At 38.1% G+C, this 18,789-nt stretch overlaps 1 protein-coding gene across 1 annotated transcript in view; it reads left to right on the top strand.

Annotated features, from left to right (window-relative positions):
* Positions 1-18,789, top strand: part of LOC123984526 (contactin-associated protein-like 4) — a 79,404-nt gene that overhangs the window by 9,642 nt on the left and 50,973 nt on the right. Inside the window, exon 2 of the mRNA XM_046071448.1 lies at positions 7,223-7,333. The gene's annotated coding sequence lies outside the window, so the exon portion shown is untranslated. The remainder of the gene's footprint in view (positions 1-7,222; positions 7,334-18,789) is intronic.

The raw sequence follows: 18,789 nt of genomic DNA, 5'->3' as shown, positions 1-18,789 counted from the left end.
TTTTATGGTGCTTCAGGTCAGTTTCAGAACAGCAGCCCTGCAGATGGCAGGGATTCAATGACAAGTCTATAGGTCACAGTTGAGAATACTCGCACATCCTGTGGCCCCAATAGACTGATACTGTTAGTGTATTTAGCCACATTAAGCACAACTCACATCATTGTAATTGTTTTTGTTGTGATTCTCATCCTTCTCTGTATCATGCATACTAAGTACCAATCACACCAGAGCATTGTTTGTAATGATCATAACATCTGTCAAAGCACTGACTGCCTTGCCGGCACATGCACTCACTGAGATGATTAAGCATAAGAGGTTCCCCTCCCATAATGCAATAATGAGAAATATATCTGTCTGCTCAAATTAATGTCATATAAAACATGAAAACGATGAGGATCCATACAAAGTCTAAATTCATACACCGTCTGATCTTCTGGGTTGAGTGGTATAGTAGATGTGATGAAAATGCTGAAATGATTTTTCAACACCTGCATACTATAATACTTCTCCAAAAACTGAACTGTTCTTCAAAACTATTTTTTTTAAAATGTCTGTGCCACCATCGCAGCATCCATGTAAATTCCTCTCCACAGAGGGAAATGTTGTTAAATATGCATAAGCAAAGCTTTGCATATTTATAGAAATGTTATGCTGAGCTCAAACAAACTGTAACACAAACTACAGCCAGAGTCCTGCATAATAGCTTTTATCATAATTAAAATATTAGGCTGTTTCTCGGAGTAGTATTTCTAATGAAAATCAACATAAACTCATTGGTTTATTTTTAAAATGCTTATTCATCAAAGATTTACATAAGTTTAATGCAAACATCCACTTTCAGGGATTGTACCACTTGTACAATATGTTATTTAATGTTGGATGTCAGTGAAGCAGATTTAAATTTTTAAGAACATGTTGATGCAGGGGACCTTGGACCAAAACACTAGCTGTACACTAGAGGCAACAAGGTGAAGTTTTAGGAATCTGTCCCTTTAACAGAAAGTCTGGGTTCAGTCCCCGATGTCAGCAGGTCTCTTCTGAAATGTGTTTGCGTGTGTCACTGAACACCTGCCAGCTACAGAAGTGCTGATCAGTGGTTTAGCCTGTGCACTGATCTACCTGTGCATTACTGACCCGGGAATCAATGCAGTAATACAGAAGAAGGAGGTGTTGATTATCAGTGCAGAACTGTTCAACAGGTGATTAGTGTTTCCTCAGGACAGAGGCTGTAACACAAAGCTGTAATGAAGTATGACTGCAGCACTAGTGTTGGCAGTGAAATGAGGTGGTCACGTGTCACTGACCTGCACCACACACACACACACACCCACACACACACACACACACACACACACCCCGTCTGTCGTTGATGTTTATGTATAATTTAGGCTACTGCAGTGCCAGTGAAGGCTAAATGAGTGCAGGGACGTGTGTTGTACCAAAGGTGGATTTCACCTGGCCTCAACAGCATGGATTAAGAGGTGCAGTCCTCACCGTACTGTTGTTTTCACTTGAATATTTTGTAGTTCTTCTGGTGGTACAATGCAGTGTTGCAGTGTTTTTAAAACATTTTTTTCAACTCGCTATCTCACTTTTAAAATGTGATTTTTTTTTTTTTTTTTTCTCTTAAGGATGGGGTGAACGTTAATTTTTCCTGTGATTTCCATGTTCTTCAGCATGTTGGCTACCAGCTCTTTTGAAGACGTTCAACAAATAAGGCATTGGATTTGGTGTTTTAATGAGCTTAATGTTCTTCAAATGATGAATATTGAACAGTGATCAACAACAAGCTCTCCCACCCCTGCATTAAGCCAGGAAATCCCTTGTTCAATGGCACAATGTCAGTAGTATTGTTGCTGCCAGATCAGCAATTAAATTCTGTAATTTTCTCTTCATGGGACAGATAACCTTTCCAACACTGCTGTGGCTTTCAGTTTTTTGCATGTGTAGATGGGATGAAAGTTAAACCTGACAAATTTAGAGTCAAAAGGATTTGCAGTAATGAACATAGTAGAATAATATGTAAAATACATGTGACCATGTATTTTTTTAATTGGCGGCTATTCTAAAATAAATGGTTGGAAGCTTCGTGCTTGCAGAAAGTTAAAATTTTAGTGCTGCCTCATAAGGAGAAGTAAAGTTGTGTTGAGGTGTGTCAATGTCCTTGTTCTAAATGATATGTGGGTGAGGTAATGAGTAAACTTCATTGAACACAAGCAGCACCAACAAGAAACATTTTCCTGCATGAAGCATGAAGGGTCAGTCCCCCCCCCCCTCGGTTCCTCCCTCTGCTCAAGAGCAGAAGCCTAGTGCAGAGGGACATAATTAGCAACTTGAGCTTAAATGTTTTTTTACTCTTTAGTTTCTCTGTGGGGTTTCTGAATGTTTTTATCTTTGCAATGTAATGGATTTTTGTTTTTGTGTGTTTGGAAGCAAACACAAGGGAAATTTCTAAAATGCGCTTGTCTGATGTTTTCTATGCATCTATCTATTAAATAATGCAATAACAATCTATTGTGACTTTTTGCAAGTAAGGAGCATCTAAAATTTGCCAGATGAACAGGTAGCTTGCATAAGAACACAGACGTCTGAACATTATGATGCAATTCAAATTAATCAATCACCCCTGAAACAAATACTGTTATTGTGTCAGTGTGGTGTCATACATTATAACAATGATTATATGATGCGGTCCAACACAATATTCAGCCCAAGTTGACCCTATTCATCTTGACAACAATACATCAGCATCATAAGCTTCACAAAATATGTTATTGTGGTGCTTTTGCATTGGATTAGCCTGTATTGTACATGTGTTTGTGTTTTAACCTCTGTGTTGCCATGCCTACACATGCACTATTTCTAGACAAATACCAGATATACACAGCACATTTTACAAGCAGTAGAATGAGCTAGTGACCGACATTTTCTGACTGGATTGGCTTCAGAAGGCTAGAGTCACAAAAAATACCAGCATGCCAGGTGTGTTTATGACAGGCTGGAAGTATTGTTTTTCCGCATCCAGGATGTGGATGTGCTGATCCTCACAGCTCAGTAGCTGTTTGACAGACAGGCTCCCTTTTCCAGCCTGAGAGGCGCACTGAGAGGAAGGCAGACAGGTCAGAGCAGAAAACACAGACCAGTCTGATGAAATACAGCTCCACAACTCACACTTGTGAGTGCCCTAATCATTGTCAAATAACTGACATCTCAAAAACCTGCAGAAAAAGAAAAGTTTCCCTAACAAGTGCTTGCCATTAGTAAATGCCTGGCTAAACAAGCTCATGCTGCTCTACCTTCAAAAAAATCTGAAGAAATTAAATTTAACTGAACATTGCAGCGTATGATGTGATATGATGTATGATGTGCATATTATCCTGATTACAAAGGTCTTGAGAAGTGGGAGGAAACAATAATTGCTTACGTTAGTTATTGTTTTCCACCCATGGCAATGCTTACACAGCTTTTATGATTTTAATTAAAGATCCCAAGACCTCCTTCCTATTATTATTGCTATTATTTCTACAACAGAAGACTGCAATATCTGAAAATTCTCCAGTGTGTCTACTAACAAGGGAGGAGGGCTTGCTTTGCTCAGATTGCTTTCAAGCACTCAGAATGTCACTCTGGATAAAAATGGCATCTACTTACCTAAAATGTAATGTAAATGTACACTGCATGCAGTATTTATGCAATCCCCTCATTCTTTCTCAATTTATCCTTATATTACATTAAAAGTTTTATGATTACATCAGTGGCAGAGAAATAGGCATATACATTACTGTAGCCTATATATTTCTAATAAATGTAAATATAAATGTTATTCACATTCTTTGACAAATATACACACATTTAAATGGAAGGAAGAGCAACCTTGGCTCTTCATGGTCTAACTGTGGATTGAGGTTGTGCAGGTTTGCAAAAGGAGGGCACAGGCCTTGGTGTGATTACTGTGCTCAGAGATGCATGGCTTAATATAACATCACTGAGAGATGCATACAAGCACTGAGTGTCCAGGACCCTTAAAAATGCTCTGAACTTGTAAATCTCCAGATGGCTGTTAATTGAAGTAGAGGAAGACACTAATCAGCTTTATTTAATCATAAATGTTGTGGATACGGTGCTAAATGCTATGATGCTATAGATGAAGAGATAGGCAGGTGAAAGGATGCTTTAGGGGATACTGGTGAAGCTCACTCTGATGGATAAATAATGATGAAACACATGTCATGGATGTGCAGTACACTGAGAGTCCTAAGAGGTTTTCAGTTTAAAGCACTCACACTCACAGAGCTTTGAATGTGAGCGCTGACAAGGTGGGAAAGACTAATGATTCACAATATCTGTTTAGGCCAAGGGCTGTCAAGCTAACACTCCTTTAGCAGCCATAACACTCATTTCTCTATGTGCCTCTGAAATGCTTCTACGTTGTGTTAAAATTGTGCTGTCAGGCTGTGACAATGTGTTAGTTGTGCTTAAAAATACCTAAAGTCAGACCAACCAACAGCACAGAGAGATTCTGTTTTGGGTGGAAGCAACAAAACCTGAAACTATATTTAAAGACCAACTATGAGAAACAAGCAGAACTAACAACAGCAGTTGACTAGCTACAGAGTAAGTTTGTGTTGATTAAATACAGTTAGCAGTGTAATCATGTAATTTTCTGTGCTTAGCTAGCAAGCAGTTATAGAGCTACATCATAGTTCTTCCAACGCAGAGCTTTAGAGTTCAGAGCTAATGCTAAAGCTAGCTGGTGGGAAAGCTTGTTTTTTTCAGTTGATAGTTTGTGTAATGTTTTCCTCAAAACTATTAACTATTAATAACTATATCCCAAACATGTTTGTAATGTTTTATTAAACCATTAAAATGTCTTATGACAATATCTATTGGACATAATCTCTAGGGATTTATAGAAATTGTTGCCGTCTGTTTCCTGGTGTTCAGGCAATGAGATCCATGTCATGGAGGCATTACAAAACAAACCAGGATGACTGAGAACTTATGGAATGAACATGGGGAGTTGTTTTTGTGCCTTATACTGCATGAATCAAAAAAGTAGTAGGTGGAAAACTTTCATTCTCCCAAGAAGGAAACCTCCCGGTTGGCTCAGAGAGCAGATTAGCTCCAGTGATCTGGTCAGAGACCTGGATTTTAATAAGGCAGCGGATGGTTTTGAACTGAAACTGCAAGAAGAATCTTCTGTTTTAAGATAAGACTGCTCTGTGGGCCTACTGTGTGTTTAAGGTTGTCAAGAAGAGTGCAAAAGTTTGTCAGACTCTGATCAATACTTTGGTGATCAGTTTGACATTTGAGTTTCAGTGTGACTTGATGACAGCTGGTAGAGGTGCAGACTGATGTCTTTGGATGGAAAATGCATCATGTTATTACACAAAAAAAAAAGAGGCAGACAGTCTCTTTTCATGATTCTGTGTATACTTATTAAATCATGTAGCTTTGCCTGTATACACAGCAGTCATCTCTAATATGAATTTAATGATAGATTCAGAGTGTGAAATTTTGAGTAAACTGCTGTTTTTTTTCATACATGCAAATGTTACAAATAACCAGAATCAGTCTCTGCTTTTAATTTGTGCACCAGACAAACTTCAGTGGCATGTGGTAAGAAAAGAAAAATAAATTATTTTGGAATCTAAAAATAAGCGTCACTTATTCACCTTTAGTAATTTTACTGTTTTCCAGCAAGACATTGTAGCAATGATCTTTCTACCCCTCTGCTGCATGCACATCCTTGATTATTTGTAAAACATTGTTTAATTATAGTGCATCATGTTTTTTATGTTTTTCTTTTTTGTGCTTTGATAGATGCTAAGCATGGGCAGGTGAACTCAATTTGTGTTTTTAACCTCAACACACAAAAAGTTGTATTTTAAAGCTGTCTAATGGAAAAACATAAGTGTCCCATTCTAAACCATTAAATGAATTGAGTTTGGCAAGACCAGCTCTTTATAATACTTTAAAAGATGCATTCACTCGCTTTCATTTTCTGTAGACATCCAGGGAAAACCTTTCAAGTACTTTATAATCAAATATTCTCTTTAGTATCCAGAGTTGTTCCCTTGCACCAACTACTAACAATGTGTGTGTGTTTTCAACAGATGTTGTCTTGGAGCTTTCAGAGCTGGATATTAACATTTTAAATACAACGCTACAGACTTGGAACTGCATTTGTGTACTCAAGCTTTTACCAATTTTGGTTACTATCAGGTTTTAATGATTTCAATGAAAAAAAACTCATGACCATCTTAATTTTAGCATGTGTGGCTAAGCTATTGTAGCACTAACTGATTGTTGCATCATGCAAAACAATATACAACAATGAACAAAAGCCAGATAAAATCAAAGTCCCATGAAAGAGAGAGCAAAGTCAAACTTTCTGTGTAAGTTCCCTTAACAGGCAGAAATCCAATATCAAAGCAGCGAGGCCAAGTCTGATTAAATCTCGACTAAGCAAAGTAAAGACAGCTCAAGATCCTTCATTAATATAATCTCTCTAAGATATATCTCAGCTCTCAGCAATATTTGGCTCTCAGCGAACATGGAAAATATCTGTTAGGAGAGGAGGGATTCAGCTGAAGGCTCCACTGGGCCACTTAAGTTTGCAGTGTGGTGTATTACAAGAAAAATACTACAAATTGAATTAATTAAATCAAAAGTGAATGCTCATAAATGTATAAATTTTTGTATTTCCTCGGGTATGAGCTGACCATAAAACTGAATGTGTTTTGTGTGTGTGTTTTCGTGTACTGTGACAGTAGTAAAGTTTATATTTACATGTATGCAGTTGTGTCATCTTGTCAAGTGAGCGAAAAAGAGGGTAAATGTGTGTTGTGTTATACAGCATCAGTGTTTAAGTATATAACCATCAGGGTGATTGTGGTATAAAGCCTCCTCTGACATCCCTGATCCACTCTAGTGGCCATTTTGTCTAATTAATCGGTCTGCTCGGCCATCAGGACACAGTGCATTTAATATTGAGCAGGGTCTCATCATAGTCAAAAATCTGTTTACACAATGCTCATATGAGGACTAATAAATTGCCCATTAGGATCCATAAATTTTAGATTTATTTTTCAGCAGTGAATTTGAAGAGGGCATTCTTATTGTGAGACGACTGAGGGTGCAACCGCAGTGGTCCATGGTCAGCTGTGACTTTGTGTCATGATTTTAAATCTGTCCGTTCCTTCTGTTCTGTGATTCACAGAGGTTTGTCACAGTCCCCTGGTATCCAGTCTACTGCAATCGTCCTTCAAAAGTTCCTCACAGTTGTCTGGCAGCCATGGGCCAGGCTTTGCCAAGTTGAACCGGAGAGAAGGTGAGTAACAGTAACTATTGCAAACCATCCTTTTGGCAGATATCTGTAATGTTTTTTGGTAAGAGGGGTGTGGTGGGGTATTGTACAAAACAAACCAGCACATTCACTATGGTGGGGGACTCACAAATGTTGATCAGTTTTTCTTGTTGCATCTGTCTTAATCATGGAATCAGACTAAAGGCAGGACATTGTAGAGCAGGGGTCGGCAAATAAGGATGGCATTGGGCCAAATTTTTCATTCAAGTCATTAGACAGTGGGCCAGAACGTCGTCAATTTATCATTTACAATTCGCCATTTACTGTGTCCCTATTCAGCTCAGTCAGCAGTACACAGGACTCCTGTTTGTAGGGTTGAGTGTTCACTCCCCACTTCCTGCTAGTATTATTGTTCTCTTTTCACCAAATTGATTTTGCAGAGATCGTTTTACATGTGTGTTTTAGTGTGTCCCCCCCGCAATTGGTCCACATCAACCTTTGGACGCTTATTTTCATTTCCCCAGTATCTCCATGCAGAAGAAATTCCTGCGTTTCTCATTCAGGGGAATCCAATCTCACGTTTTCTGGCGGCTTTTTCAGAAGTGTGTCAAGCAAGCCAGAGACTCTTTTGAAAAGTTCTGAAGGAAATTCAAAGTAAAATCTCTCAATTAAACATAATATAAAGTACTGCTGCAAAGACGTTCTTGCGCTTTTATTTTATAGGCACAATCGCTTAAGAGCAAGTGATTATGTGAGTAACTTTTGCTGTCATGACTGTGATCTGTTTCAGCACCAGACGCAGTAATGGCACCAGCTTTGGCCAAGCCAGTTGCTGACCACTGTTGTAGAGCCTTGCGATTCTGCAGGTCAAAGTTAAATCAGATTGAACCCACACAAACTCACTACACTCAAACTCCTGATATAATACTCCAGATGAATCAGGGTTGTGTTTCTCATCAAGGTCTGGGTGTTGATTTAGAAAAAAAACATTGCTTACCTTAGAGATTGTTAGGCTAGCAAAGTGCAGAAGCAGGTAACTGAGGTGTATAGGCTCAAATGCAGGCACAGAAGGAGTGGAATGCAGTTGGTATAATTTATTTAAATATAATAACTAATTATCAGGCTCACAGAGATGCAGGCAGACATCCAAAAAGGACAAGCAGGTAATCCAAACAGCACAGAAGACTGAAAATATAATGATAGGACACAACAAGGACTGAGCACATTATATACAGGGGCAAAAAAGCAGGGCAGGAGCAAACAGGTGAAACACATCAGGAAAATTAGCAAACAGGAAACAAAGCTAGAGAACGAACACCAGACACCAACAACTTCAAAGTAAACCAGTAAGTAAAGCTGGTGATAAGACACAATGATTAATGTAACCAAATACAACAGAGAACATGGAACAAATGATCAACTGACCAAAACATAAGGACAAGAACACAGAACCAGAACAGTGAGGGAAAGAGGGTCTGGTATAAACAAGGCTAAAAAAAAGGCAAAAACAGAAACCCAAAACCCTAACAGAGATGTGATTTTCCAGCTTTACCTTTTCCATATTTCTAGAATATAGATGCACAGTTTGACACCTGTGGGCTGCCCAAACAACTATGGCCACATCCACTGTAAACACTTCACTAGTGCAGTTTGGAGCGCATGCATTGCTCAAACACACTTCAGTGCTGGCTCTAATACTTTAAAGAGAATGTACTGAAGTTAAGGTTTTCTAGGTTATGGTAATTTAAGGATTAGCATGACATAATATTTGACTGATAATCAAGAGACTGTATGTTACCGTTTAAAAGAAGTAGGTGTTCATTCAAGCCTGTGACATGTCAGCTGGGCTATTCCATCACTCCCTCCTCTATACTCCCCAGTATTCACATATAAAATTTAGCACTGTAACATCAATAGCTTATCACTGCATTGTTGTCTTCTTTTCTTCTCTCTCTTTTTTTAACCCCCAGTGTTTTAGCCGTTTGTGCAGATAAAGTAAGCTCTAAAAGGAAGCTCCCCTTTGTTTCTGTTCTGGTGTGTTGCAGCAGTACTGCTCAATTCATGATTCACTTCCCTGCAGGACACCACAGCACACAACATCAAAGACAAGTCTCAGTTGGATTCACACAAACTGACAGACACCTCAGGGTGAATGATAGAAAAGCACACGGACAGATAAAGTCAAAGAGTGGTCATTGCCTCCTTTTGCTGTGGTTCCTGCTGTTGTTTTAGTTTAGTACATTACACACTTTGCCAAAGGTTGGCTTGTCACCAGAAAAATTGACAAGAAAGTATGTACGTGCTGATACAGTGGCTTTTAGGAAACACACCCCTGTTTTTGGTGCATTCTAGCAGGAAGAGTTGGCTGGTTTACTTTCGTACCTGAGATAAGAATTGGATAGATGCGCTGTGATGTCTTTGTCTTTGACACAACAGAGGATCTGAATGATTTTCACCACCTGGAGACTACGGGAAGCACAGCCTGCAGGCTGCTGTTTCCTTGGTGTGTTTGATGGCAAAAGCTGTGAGCAAACACACCCGCTGTGTTCCTTCACTTCAGTCAACCTGCTCTGTCTGTTTACTGATCTTACCAAGTTTGATCTGCGTTAAGGTGGATCAGATGCTTCTAAAGGATCATCAGATGCATCTGAATGGCAAAACACAAGTTTATTTGTCTGCACAGAAGAAAAAGAGAAAGGAAAAAAGAAAAAGTAGTAATGCAACAACACAGAAACAAAAAGAAAGTGTCAGTGAAGTCATGCTCTGTTTTCTTTTCGTCTGGCACTCAAAGAAATAAAATGCTGGTAAATGAAAACACATTTAATACTCTGCAAGCATCATTTCAACATTATGCAGGTAGAAAAGTATTACTGATGCATGCATATATACAGTGCATGCCATTGTGCAAACCCCAGTGGCACAGAAAGTACTCAGATCCATTACTTAAGTAAAAGTAGCAATACCACAGCATAGAAATTTTAAATAAAAGTACCAACGTATTAGCAACAAAATATACTCAAAGTACCAAAACTAAAAGTAAGAATGGATCATTTGCAATTAATTTAGGTAAAATTATTGGATTATAACAATAGATGCATTAATGTGTAATTGTAACTACTTTTCTACTGCTGGGTAGCTTAATCTATGATAATGCATCATAATTTATTTGTTGATTATATTTCGTATAAATATTAATCAACAAAGTAACTAGTTGCTAATGTCGTCAGATAAATGTAGTGGAGTGAAAAGTAAAACATTTGCCTCCAATATGTAGTAGGAGCATAAAATGGGATTACTGGAGTAAAGTTTAAGTACTTAAAAATTGCACTTAGTGCAGTATTGCATCTGATTTACACCCAAAGTGTGCTGTAGATATACCATACCAGCCTCTCTAAGATGTGATGAGCTTTGGGAGCATTGAATGTTCCCCGATAGAAAATCTTGCAATCTCTTCTGTGTGATAATGGTGACGAGTGAGGCTCTTGTAATTCCTTGTCAATGATTTTTTTACTAACAATAATACCTCACAGGCCTTATCAATTATCAGTTTGAGATTTGAATTGAATTAGAGTTTAGAACTGAATTAAATTAATCAATAAATCTAATTCACCTCAGAAGGAATCCACAAAAGAACAACATAGACTGATGTAAAAATATAAATGGCTTTATTTCCAGAATCCCCAGCCATTCCCTGTGGAAATCACTGAATAAATTAAAAAACCCTAGTTGTTTGCGTCTCTTTCAGCTGGTGCTCCTCTTCCTTTATAGTCATTCTCTGAGGAGCCGCTTCATTCAGAGATAATTTACAAGCAAAATGAGCAGGGACTCTCGGAGGCAACACGCGTCTGTTTAAGAGAAACACTGAGACAGTTTTGCTTCCTCCAAACACTCTGCAGTAGGCTTGTTGCACTGTTAACCTGTGCATTAACCCAGGAGAGAGCATTGCTAAGGACTTTTAGTGAAATTCCAAAAGAGGTCATCAGGCACGTTCTTGATCAATCATTGAGCTTGCTATTTTTATGACCCTAGAAAATCATTTCAATCATACATTAAAACCTGTCTAAATTAAATCTAGAAACTCTGTGCAAATTACAGGCTTTTCAGAAGGACATGCTGCCAATTAGAGACTAATTTTAGATCTAGAACACTGTAGCAAAGCCTTATACTTTTCTACACCAAGGAAAAGTTCCACAAACCATGGCCTTCAAAGTGAGTGAGTTGTCACATAAACTATCAATTTCACTGTTATAAGTGTTGTTCTTATTGTCTGTGAATATATCTTTGAATGTTTAACATCTATACACAAAATAAGTCCATTTTGCCCATTTTTCTTGTCCTAAACAGTTTATACTGTGACACCGCCGGGCTCTGTCTATGTGTCTTTTGTCATGTGTCTGTCTCTCTTCCTGTCTGTCTGAACAATAGTGCATTATTGATTAAGGTACTTTTTGTTAGTAATCTGTTACTGGTGGTGAAGCCGTCAACTTGACCTGCACTGTGTTACAGTATAACTTTGTTCTACCTCTTCTGCAACAGTTGTTATTGAGACACGATACCAGCTTCTATCTGTTAAAAATTTGCAGAGGGCATTTCATCACGTTTCATTCTTGGCAGACAGTAACTTGGGCAAAGCCTTGATATTGGGTTCAAAACACTCATCACTGGCAGTGCTGTAGTAAGTCATCCAAGCTGGGAAATGCAAAGTCGGTCAAGTTTTTCCATGTGAAAATGGAGTGTGATTCCTCTAATGTGCTTCTTGGAGGAAGCGCTGAAACTTTTTGCTCCTACAGGAAGATTCAAAAGGGGCCCAAGTGATTTTGCTTTCTTTTTCCCTGAAGGCTCCTGCTCAACCTCTAACTCTACTGATACCAAGTGGCTCAATTGGCAGACAGCCCAGACTCAAAAGCTCTTTCTAAAAGAACTTTGTAACAGACATCAATATATTTCGACAATCTGTAGCTGTCACTACAAAAGGAATTGTAGTGACAAAAGGGTGACAGTGATACAGTCTGTGGTTGTCATTATTAATTAGAGACTTCTCCTCAATGTCACCCACAACTGAGTAGTTATCTTTTTCAAGTTAGGAGAAAAGTTTTGTTAAAACCCATCACAGCTTCTCTAATGTCAATGTAAATTATGGCCTGTTATGACTTGATATTATGACAACCAGTGTTGGGCAAGGTACTCAGAAATTGTAATAAGTTACTAGTTATTTAATACTCCAAATTACTCTAAAAAAGTAATACTATTACTTTACTTATTACTGGGTGATAACTAGTTATGTTACTATATTATTACTATATTAATATCATTCATAACAGCAGCAAGAAGCTATGGATTTTACAAAACATCTATCTTAACGCCACCAGCTGAAATAAAAAAAATAATGCAAGTCAATCCCGACTTTTGAACTACTGTTTTTCTGCATATGCATATATTCAGTGCTTTTAAAAAACACTATATTGCTTAATGCCACTCTCTCCCGAAGAGTCCATACATCACTGGCAGTAGCTGCCGGAGTTTCTTTCTATAAGTTTCACGTTGCTGTGCTGCTAAAGTATGAAGGACCGATCCTGACACAGTCAGAAATAAATACAGAAATAAATAAATGCTCAATAAATAAAGCATCCAATTAAATACACAAAAAAATAAAGTAAATAAATAAATGTAGGTAGTAATTAAATGATACAAGGAGACAAATGTATATATTTTAATTAGTGTCTTTACTTATTCACCTTTGTAATAATTACCTTATGTATTTATTTTCCATTATAATCTTCACCTTTATTACTTACTTATTTTTTTAATGTATTTATTTTTGTGTGTTTTAATATTTTTGTCTGTTTTATTCTTCCTTTGTATTTTTTTACCTTATTTATTTTCACCCATGGTATTTATTTCTGCCTGTCCTTTTTACATTTCTGTATGCATTTCTGCCTCATTATGCAAATGAGGAGGGGCTGTGTCTCAAGGGGTCATTTTCTCTCCTATTGGTGGACCAGTCAGACGGGAGAGCTCTAGACCTCTGCCCGCAGACATCAATGAGCTGCTCCTCACACAGTCAGATGGCTTCCTTCAGTGCGCTGAGGTGTTCTCTCTGTTTGAGGACACTACCAGCCATGTCTTCCTTCTCTTTTCATGTGGACACTGTGACCTACAGAGTTTTCAATTAGTGACTTATATGTACACAGAACTGCAGGAAAGTGAGCTGTTGTTTCTGAGAGCCACATCAGTTAGCCGCAGCTAAATCTGGAGTGCACTCCTATTCGAGTATTTACGGTAAATGCTCCCACAGGGAGCAGCTCCTTGCTCTGCTGTTATCAGCTGTTTCAACAAAAACACCATTCAGGGTGAAAATTCAACCGTGGTGTTGTGTCAGGGGATGCAGTGACTTCACCAGCGGTGAGTATTATGAATAATACATGTAATCTGTTAAGCTATGAGGAGAGTAAAAGTCCGTTAGCCGCTAGGCTAATTTATGTAGTGCTAACTTCATATAGGCTAAAGCTCTTAAGCTAGTGGTGGTGACTAACAAAAACTAATCTTAACAGTTACCATTAAGAAGAATTTTATGCTTCTGTTAACTTTAATTGCTATTAAGCCGTATTTTATGTGTGGTGGTGAAGTAAATTTAAAGTTAACTTTACTGCACTTAACCAGTCGAAATGATTTAATGAAGGCTAACGTTGTAAGGCTAATTGTACTTCTATGTCTCACACAGAAAACACAGGAGGAGGCATGCGGAGAACAACAAATAACCCCCAAACAATAAAATAAATTCCTTTTATATTTCCCTGCCTTGTTTATGTGTACATACAGAGGAAGAATGAGAGAACAGCACACATTTCATCGTTACTGTGTGTTAGAGCATGGGAGAACAGTGGATACTTTTAATACAGCCCACACCCCTAATACTGTGTAACTATAACAAGTAGTTTGTTTGATCCACCTTCATACACATGTGACATTACTGTACAACTTGAGAAAGGTGAGTTGTTTTCTGCTCCAGCCTGCCTAAAAGAAAAGCGTTTTGGGGATTAAATGGACTATTAGCTGCTGCAGTGCAGGATGAACTCAGAATAGACCCATTTCTCACCTTATTATAAATCATGCAACGAAGAAAAAGAAATGCATAATAAATCCTGGGACAAAATCTGTCCACAAATATTGTACAGCATGTAGTCTGATGAACAAGACTTGTTATAGCTGACTTGGGCAGTGAAATGTTTAATTTTTTTAATTCATGTGGTCACAGTTGTCCACAACTCAAATCAGAATTTAAGAAGAAATGTTTTATACCACTTCAAGAAGGCTTCCTATCAGAAAGGTAGGAAGGTATTTCAAGTGTACAACAGCAGTACTTGAATCTAAGTAATTTCCCTGACATTTGTGTTATTTTACTTTTAATAGACATATGTAACTGGATTATACTCACAGGAAGTATAAAACCTATCAATTTTCATACTGTATATCCGTTGTGTAATCTGATAAATTGTGTTGTATGTGGTGCTCGCATCGTGTACTACCGAGACTTCATTGCCCTCTTCGGAGAAGACTGACTGCAACATGCGTCTTTGTAAAGAGAAAGACAGAAAAAGTCTCTAACTCTGCCTGTCAGCTCGCTCTGCTCCGTTAAAACTGAATTTACCATACAGAATTGAATACGAGTGTACCGAGCTGACCGTGTGCTTCTCCCTATACCGCAGTTCTGTGTCCATTCATGCAGCAAACTGAAAGCACTGTCTGTCGGAGCGTCTACATGAAAAGAGAAGGAAGACATGGCTGGTAGTATTGTCTTCAGAGTTGCTAGACACCTCAGCGCACTGAAGGAAGCCATCTGACTGTGTGAGGAGCAAGATCGTTGATGTCTGCAGGCAGAGTAGGTCTAGAGCTCTCCTGTCTGACTGGTCCACCAATAGCAGAGAAGATGACCCCTTGAGACACAGCACCTCATTTGCATAATGAGAGAAATGCATACAGAAATGTAAAAAGGACAGGCAGAAATAAATACCATGGGTGAAAATAAATAAGGTAAAAAAAAACACATAAGAATAAAACAGAAAAATATTAACACAAATACATTAAAAAATAAGTAATAAAAGGTAATTATAACAAGATGAATAAGTAAAGACACTAATTAAAATATACATTTATGTCTCCTTGTATAATTTAATTACTACCTACATTTACTTTTTTTGTGTATTTAATTGATTCTTATTTATTTGAGCATTTATTTATTTCTGAATGTGTCAGGATCGGTCCTCCATACTTTAGCAGATGCTTCAATAAATTAGATGTAGAATTGTGCGCAGTTGAAAACTTTTTGCCGGTCACAACGGACAACAATGTTCTTTGCTTCTTAGACTGACACAATAATGGAAGTACTGTCAAAAGAACACCTCGTCAAAAGACTGACACCTCGTTCTCCATTCTCTCTTTAGTTTTTGGATAACAGCGGACTTGAACAACATATGGTCTGACAAGAGGTCTGGTGCCGCTGACCTGCTGAACATAGCGCATTCATGTCAAGGACGGTGCATTCAGTAACGCATCGTTGCTTGGATTAGTAACTGTTGTAATATTACTGTTTTGGAAAAGTAATCCGTTACACTACTAGTTACTGGGAAAAGAAATATTACAGTAACACGTTACTGCCCAACTGATCACAATACATAAGTGTTTTAAATTGGACTTTTTCCTTGTGCTTCTATCTTTTGAGAATTATTTCTGGAAAGTGGAGTTGTCACAAGACTGTTTGAGGGTTAAAATTTACAGTTTATTTCAGTTCATTTGTTTCCCCCTGGCCATTCCTGCTTTGCCCAAGGCTCAAACACAATAAAAAGAGGAAACTAATGGCAGCCCTAATAAAACACACCCAAGATGAGATAGTGGAGGTGAGGGCAAGTGGTGGTTGTGGAGATAAGATCCAGGGATAAGATGGTTGGGATTTTTCAATTGAAGTAGAAATAGTTAACAAAGGGGAAAGGCTAATGATGGGCAAACCATTGGTAATTGGGATAGGATGCTCAGAAGATGCTGCAGAGCATGTTAAATCAAAACAGACATTGTTAAAGATGCCCTGTGGAGTTTCCTTGTTAACAAGCAACATAAAAGTTATGTTTGCATTCAGTGTTCTTCACCACAATAACACGCTTGTATCCTTGGGGTCTAACAAACGTTGCGTACATTTCCTCCCTCATAAAACTTTAGGAACATATTTCAAATTCTGCATTGTTTACATTTACGTGGGGTTACAGAAGATAAGGTTTTGACTCCAGGAGGTGTTGAAAAGGCAAATAATGAGACTGAGGCCAATAATTATATTTGGTGTTGGTACCATATATTATGTGGAAAGAAGGACAAAAAAAAAACAAAAAAAAATACCCAAAATATTTACAATCTGCAGAAACGTTGGTTTTGATAAAGTGCACTTGAGGAAATTTAGTTCCGTTGACTCAGTTCACAGAAACAATAAACAAAAGCAACAAATTGAGGAGTACTCAGATATAAGGACAGTCACAACACACTGTAGGACATTTTCTTTTGTTCATGAAAGATGAACGCTATGTCCAAATGACGAGAATGATCCGTGGAACACAAATAGTCCATAAGCCAAGGCTTACTGAATGGCCGTGTGTGTGTGAATGAGAGTGGTGGGGGTGAGCAAAGCTGCAACAGCCTCCTACCAAACCCACAGGGGGTGATGAGGTTGGTGGGGCAGGTTCTGTCCCAGGTAGTAGCTCACCATCAACTGACCCGCAACTGGCCTCACCTGGCCTGTATTAAATAAACAGGACCCATGGTTTAATCACTACTCATTTAATTTATCTACTAGCTAGTTTTATCTTCTATATTTTATGTTTTATGTGTACACAATAGCATGGCATAAGTAATTGTTAAATGACAACAACTTGTACAAAAGTACTTAAATGGATGTAAATAAACACCCAGGAATGTTAGGATTATTTACAACATTCCATTCAATACAATTGATAATCTTGTCACTCAGTATGTAAATAAATCATTTAAATACTTAAAGCCATAGCATTGAAAACAAAGTGCTAGGTTTGCATCATTCATTGAACCCAATAAAAACTCCATAGGAGCAATGGAAAGCAAATGCTACTAGCATTGCTAATGCTACCAGCCACCACAGCCCTTTGAATTACATTGAGACGGCTAATGCTATTAGGGTTCTCCACTAGCTTAATGCTATTAAAATACATAGGGATGCTAATGCTAATAGCAACTTGCCAGTGGACACAACAACAAACCGACTCACCAATTCGACATACCGCGGCACCAGTCGGCTTCTAAGGACCATGGTAGTGGGCACTACAAATACACAATCGCATGCTAGAGTCAAACAAGCATTTAAGATGGAAAATAAGCAAAAACAGCGTTGTTTGTGTAGAGACATAACGAGTGCAGCTGCTGGGGTGGCTTCCCCCTCACACTACTAATTGGGGAAACTCACCTCAGCTTGTAAAACGCGCTCGAGCGCTATGATAGGTTGAAACTACCATGTGACTCAAGGGTGTGTCTGGTGGTGTGTTCGGGTGACTGAGAAAAAAATGGGACCATGGAATTTTAACCTGGGTTACACATGCTATAAGTCTTCTTAACTGCGTTTAGTCGCGCTTTGCTAAGTTTGTTGGTGTCACCGACTGTCAATCAGCAAAATAGTGTGAAAGTTTGTGTGCATGTGTGTCCTCGTGCATGACACAAACAAAATGGCTACCCCCTTGTAAAAACATTCACCCACATCATTGGTCAAGTCATAGATGATGTTAGGGACTGCCAACAAAAAAGAGATCAGGTAAAGGAATTAATGAAAAGAGACAAATATGCTGATCTACCTGAGGGAAAGGGTTAGGGTTTAGAGTCTTGGACATGCTTTCCTTCAAAAAGGTCCTAGTAGAGTAGAGGGACAAATGCATGTGTATAGTAAAATCTCTCCATATGATGTTCTGGCAGCAAAATGTCACTTTGATATAGCTCACCACTTTCACTTGTGCTCACAAATACACACACCTTTAGGCATTTTAATTATTTAATGTGTCTTCATCATATGGTCCTCTGCCCTGGTACTCAGATTAAATGAAGGTCTGAATGAAGTGGCCATTTTAATATTGTATAAGGCTTGCGGTGTTGACCATAAATGCCTCGGCTGCAGCTTGTATTATGTACAGAACAGTCCTTAAGGTACAGATTAAACTCTTTTGACTGTTGCAAATTAAACATCAAAGCAATAAGTTGGTAAAGCATTTGAGCTTAGGGCTTTTAAACTATGGAAAAGTTTATGTCTGATGAAATAAGTTAAGTAAGATTTGTCTTCTTTCAAAAAACAACTGAAAACTTTGTATGGATTTGCATTTGTCTGAAAACTTTTTTGTTCTTGCTAATGAGACAGCAGTGTAGATATTTCCACATAGCTCAGTCGTTGTTGATATGCTTTTATTAATTGTATTACCATTTGA

Source organism: Micropterus dolomieu, linkage group LG15 (assembly GCF_021292245.1).
Source record: "Micropterus dolomieu isolate WLL.071019.BEF.003 ecotype Adirondacks linkage group LG15, ASM2129224v1, whole genome shotgun sequence".
Classification (NCBI taxonomy): Eukaryota; Metazoa; Chordata; class Actinopteri; order Centrarchiformes; family Centrarchidae; genus Micropterus; species Micropterus dolomieu.
Note: the sequence above shows the minus strand (reverse complement) of the source record. Positions and strands in the feature narration are given on the sequence as shown.